The sequence below is a fragment of the Marmota marmota genome, unplaced genomic scaffold (assembly GCF_001458135.2).
Source record: "Marmota marmota marmota unplaced genomic scaffold, marMar, whole genome shotgun sequence".
Lineage (NCBI taxonomy): Eukaryota > Metazoa > Chordata > Mammalia > Rodentia > Sciuridae > Marmota > Marmota marmota.
Window position 1 is genome coordinate 27084487 of NW_026000249.1, and position 6056 is coordinate 27090542.

The window sequence follows — 6056 nt, forward strand, 5'->3', positions numbered from 1 at the left end:
TCCAACTCAGTACTGATGGCATTCCTCAGCTCCCTGGAAATCCAGTCACTCCTCAGCCCAACCCATGGATAACTGTGTTTGGCTATGGTTCTTAAGGATGCTGCAGATACTTTAATGTGTGGCCATGACATGCATTTAACCCCTGGATCAGGTAGCAGTAATATTTCTTGATTTGTTTCCCAGACTAACTCCAAGTTGTCCGCTGCAGTTCCATTAAAGCCTGTGGAACTTATGGTCACCTTATACAACACTAGGGAGTTGAGAATAGCTCTACACACTAGTTCAATCTCTCTCTCTCTCTCTCTCTCTCTCTCTCTCTCTCTCTCTCTCTGACAGATCATATTTTTCAAAAACAACTGTAACAATGTATTCTACCCAATATGTACTTATTACAATATGCAATTCAAACTAAGCCTTCAAGAAATGGGGCCCAGGCTCTTTCCCCTTGAGTCCTAGCAGGCCTGTGATCATGATAGAAGTGATACCCTGTGACTTTTGAGGTCATGAAAAGACAATATCGCCTCTGCTTGGTCCTGTTGGAATGTTCACTTTTGGAACCCAGCCACCATGTTATGAGGAAACCCAGGCCACGTGGGAAAACCACATGTAGGGGGTGACAGTTCCCACTGAGCCCCAGCCAACAGCCAGCATCAACTGCCAGACATGTGAGTGAATGAACCTTCAAATGATACCAGCCCCCAGTTTTCGAGCTGCCCCAACTGATGTTTTGTAGTACAGAGAAAAGCTCTCCCCACTGAGCCCTGCCCAGATGGCAGATTTGAGAGCAAAATTAATATTGTCATTACTTAAAGCTGCTATATTTGGAGGTGTTTTCTGTTACTCAGAAGTGGATAATCAGAACACTGCCTGATCAGACTGCTCTGCTGTCTGCTAGATATAAGGCTACAGCCATGCCATGGGGCCATCTTGCCTGGCAATCTCCTTGCCTGGACTCCAAATGCAGACCACAAAAATCCCACTGTCACTGATTGTTTTCCTTGAAGTCTAACCATGTGCTTCCCTATGGGACAGATGTTTCTTTTCCTGTCTGGAAGGAATTTTCTCTATATCAAACCTCTTCCTTCCCAAGAAAGCACATGCCTTTCTCCCCTCCTCAGGGCCATAGGAGCAAATGAAATACTAGGAGAGACACTAACATGCACACAAACGAAGGTCCTGAGATATTTAACTTGCCACACAAGAATCCCAGTAAGTTGAGGAATTTGTTCCAGAACCCTCATCATCAAAGGGGGAAAGACACACCATAGAGGGCAGAGGAGAAAGGCCATGCCTGCTTGACTTTTCATGAGAGGCATTCTAGATATTCTTGATACATTATGTAATAGACAGATAACAGACATAGAAGCCCAGACCCACAAAATGCCTTCATCTTCTTGCCTGGCCAAGATCTATTTATAATATTTTCTCCACATGTGGAAGGAATACTTTCTTCACCTTCCATTCCATTTCCATATGCTCACTCTCCTCACCTGCAGGACTCCCAGAGCTGTGGCAGCTCCTCCCTCGAAAGAAACCTGCAATAATTTTATCATTTCTGGCAACAAATCCATCCTCACAGTGAGTCGTCCTCTGACATTTATAAGGATGTGGATTTATCCAAACCAACCCTATTTGCATAGTCTCATTCATATTCTCTGTCATTATAATTGCTAATAATGCTGTGCTTGAAAATTGCAGAAAGCTTTGGATCATTGTAGCAGACACTTATTGGTGTGTCCATCTAGTCCTTGTCCCCTAAATGCTGCCCATCTCACACACGGGTTTGCTGCCAATGCACACAACACTTATGTCTTTTCCACATGACTCCACATGTCTGATCATAAGTGACTTTCCCAGGGACCAACACATGATAGAAATTGAGTGAGATTCTTTCTTCAAAATATGAATGGAAACATCCAGAAATGGAACATTAGTAGTTGAGTTGTATTAATGGCAGTATTATGAGTGGGAAGTTTTATGGTAGCATAGACAGTGAGTTCTGATGTCCTGGCCATTGCCAGGGAACCAAGATGTGGCCCTCAATAGCGACCCAAAGTGTTGGTATGGACTCTCTTCTCTCATGAAATATACTGATAATAAATAGAACCGTCAAGCCCATGGGGTAGCAAAATGTCCTGTCTGAGTTAGTTTGAGTTCCCCCAGAAGCAGATCCTGAGACAAATTTCAGTGAAAATGGTTTATTTCAGAAAGATCAATAAGGAAATTATGGAAAGATGAAAATGGAGATGGAGATGGAGCTGGAGATGGAGATGGGGAGATAGATCTGTTTTAAGGAAGTAGTTCACACAAACATGGGGCCTTTCAAATACAAAATCTTTGGGATTAAAGACTCAGACAAGAGTTGATGTTGCAGACTCAAGTCCAAAGGCATTTTGGAGAATTCCTCCTTTCTCCTGGGATCTCAGCCTTTTTCTCTTAAGGCCTTCAATGGCTTGGATGAAGCTTACCCATATTATGAAGGGTAGGCTGCTTTACTCTAAGACCTCATCCAAAAACTGTCATCACAGAAACATCTAGAAAAGTAGTTGACCAAAAACCTGGTAGTATGTAGTAGCCAAAATGACATAAAAAATTAACCATCAGTGGAAACAAGACAGAAGAGGAAAGGCAGCCAATAAAGGGTCCATCATTCAGTGAATTATCACTCTGACCAACCATGACATAATCTCGCTAGGGAATTGTGGGAGATAGTGTGGAAAAATACATCTTAGACTTATTCTGCCTGGAGGGCCAGGGGACTGGAGAAATTTGGGAGCAGGCTATCTCCTTTTTTGTAAAAGGAGAAGAACATCTACCTCACAGACCTGTTGTGAAGATTAGGAACAGTAGATATGACTTAGACTGGGCTCCCCGAAGAGCAGAGGGATTGGGTTATGGGTAGTTGTTTGTTTGTTTGTTTGTTTGTTTGTGGGAGGCTGAGTTCAGGGAGCAGGAGACAGAGAAACAGGGGATGGAAGAGAAACCATGAAAACAATAGACTACTGAGGTCTCTGTTCTAGGGGATGGGGAGTGGATTCCATCAGAATTTTTAAGATGCAAAGAATGCCTCCTAGGATAGTCTGCCCCAAGCACAAGAGGCTTGGGGGGTGGTTATTCCCCATTAGTTGAATTGAGTGTCCCCCTAGTAGGATAACCCCTTCCCTGGTTCTGGGTTTTGCTTCAAGGCTTAGCAGATTCTCACAGCTTGATGAGGGCCATGACATAGAAACAAATGGAGATACACCCTGGAAGCATGAGATCAAACACTATTTTAGTGTGACTCTGAACTCACAGCTGAGTCCATTTCTGCTGGGGCAGACATCAGAGGTACTTCAGGGGATGCACCCAAGTCATTTGTTCCAGTGTCTGAAGTGCTCGACCCTTTACAAATGTCAAAAGGGACACAATTGAAAAGGTAAGTGGACCAAGTTGGGAATGTGGAGAGAGAGGAGCGCTGTGCACTGTGGGTAAACCGGTACAGCTTTTCTGAAAAGCAGTTGGGTTTGGCTTGGTAAAATTTTGTTGGCATGTGCCCCATGATCTAGTGACCACCCTCCATCCCAGATGGAGAGCCTAGAGGATTTGACCCGTGCATGAGTACACAGGTGAATCTTTATAAGAATATACACTACTGACACTACTGACAACATGGAGGAGAGTTGGCCACAATGTGGGTGTTCCTCCTTAGGGGAATGAGTTGGAAAAACAGAATGGCTGCACTATGTGACACCATGCAGCTGTAAGAAATGACACACAAAATCCATGTGCAGCAAGAACTCAATAGCTCTTTGTGACACTGCATTGAGTGGGAAAAAAAAGTAAGAAAATGAATGAGATCTACAATGTGGCATGATTATGGAAAATAAGATCCCACTCACAGAAAGGCATTGCCTATTTTACAAGAATGAGTGTATGCATGGGGGAGGGGAAAATGAAAGGGGGGATTGGGGTTGATGAGGGTGAGGCATGTGGGTCATGGAAATAAAATGCAAGCTGGGTCCTGTATGGACCCAGGTTCATTGTGTGCTGTGAACTGAGGAATAAATTAGCCACCTCCCTGTACCCAAAGGCCTACATAGATAGATATTTTTTAAGTAAATAAAATGCCTAGAACATGGTAGGTATTCAATAAATGGTTGCTAAAAATGTGGCTGTAGGGACATTTGAGCAATTTTCCACAAAGATGCAAGCTACCCATGTCCCCTTTAAACCAGAAAGCAGCAAAAGAATGACTTTCTCCACTTCATGCATCAAATCTAGGGAGATGGGTATTGGCTGGGTGGATTCACCAATTTGGATGGGGAAAATTAAGATGATGTGTTTATTTTTTCGTCACTCGCCAACTGCAACTCAGCATGTCCATGGTTGTATTAGTGATATCAGTGAGTTTATCACCAAAAGATGTCAGAGATATTTTTACATCACATTATAGTTGTTACAGGTATCATGAAATATGCTTTGCACTACTTGGAAATTATGGTAGTTATTAGATCTGCCACTAGATCATATTTAATGCATTAATAAATGGGCATTTATCATACATCTGGTTTCTTATATTTTTATAACTGTATTTTAATATCATTGGCTTCCTTTGTGATCCTCTGTATTTTATTTCATGTATTTAAAACAATTATTCTGAGAAAATGTCCATAAGTTTTACCAGAGAGCAACGGGTCATCCAGCTGGTGCCAGTGTCAGAGAGACTGGTCCCTCCCAGTCCTGTGGGGACAGGGAAGGAGAGGACTAAAGAAAAGGAGGGAGGTGGGAGGGAAAACGTAAAAGACATGGGAAGATAATTTTCCCAGCTTTTTTACATCACTGAACTGAACTTTACTTTTAATAAAAGTATTATTAATGGAAATGGCATGCTCATTATTTTGCATTTCGGGGATATTCAGAGACATGGTCCCAGTAATTATTTGATCTGGGCCAGGCTGGCATGTTCTCTTATTCTGAATATGGTTGAACCAGCATCTCCTGCTCCAGGGGAAGGTGCAGACAATCCCTACTCTCTTCTTTCCCTTGCTTCCCTGGCACCCAGGAGGCACTGCCCATGAAGCCCAGAGCTCATACACTGAGCCAAGGTGACCTGACTCTGGTATGGAAAAATGTTCTGCTCCCATAATTGCAGTGTTTACATCCAAAGGCCTCCCAGAGATAGGGGCTTTCTCCTCTATCCACATTTATCCAAACCTGGGTTTAGATCCGGTTCTTCTAGAGGCAGACCCTGATGCTGAACATGAATTGTAATCACCTTATTTGGAAAATACAGGAGCTACCAATAAGAAGGTGGACCAGGGAGACGGGGGGGCAGCCAGTGGCAGGTGTGTTATCAATTGAGCTGCTGCAGCTGGTGACTCGGTCTCAATCTCTTGGGGAAGCTCTGGGTAAGAAAACAGAGTGCATGCCTCCGAGTTATCTTGCTCAGGGGGTGAGGGAACCAGGACATTTATACACCAATCCCCAGAGTCACCGGTTGCATGGGAGCTTCTCCCAGGAGATGTTATTTCTTGGGTGCTTCTGACTTGCACAGGCGAAGTGGACATTTAGAGTTTTGGGGAAAAAAAAAAAAACCTTGGGCTCAGACTGCAGACAGTTGCTGCTGGTGGGGAAGAGAGAACAGGGGAGCAGCCAAGAGATGGTGGGTTCCTGTTAGAATCTGCTACAGACCTAATGCTTGCGAGCCATCTGCGACCTCTCCATCTAAGAGTGTCCACCTCCCTCTGATTCAGTTGCCCCATCTCTGCAAGAGGCCACTGCTTTCCAAAGGCTGCAAATAGGAAGCCTGTGACGGGGTTCTCGAGTATAGTTTGTCTCGCCCAAATAGCTTTTTAAAAAATTTTATAATTGAACCAACTTTTCAAATATCACAAGGTTTCATATGAAAACATGACCTTTTACAGCCTGTGGGCACACTTGCATCCTCTTGGTTGAAAGGTTTTTTTTGTGTTGGTTTGGGGGGTGGGGTTGGGATGTTTCTTTTTCTTTTCTTTCATTTTATTTTATTTTTATTTTTGTAGAGGACAGTTCCTTTTTTTTTTTTTTTTTTTTTTTTT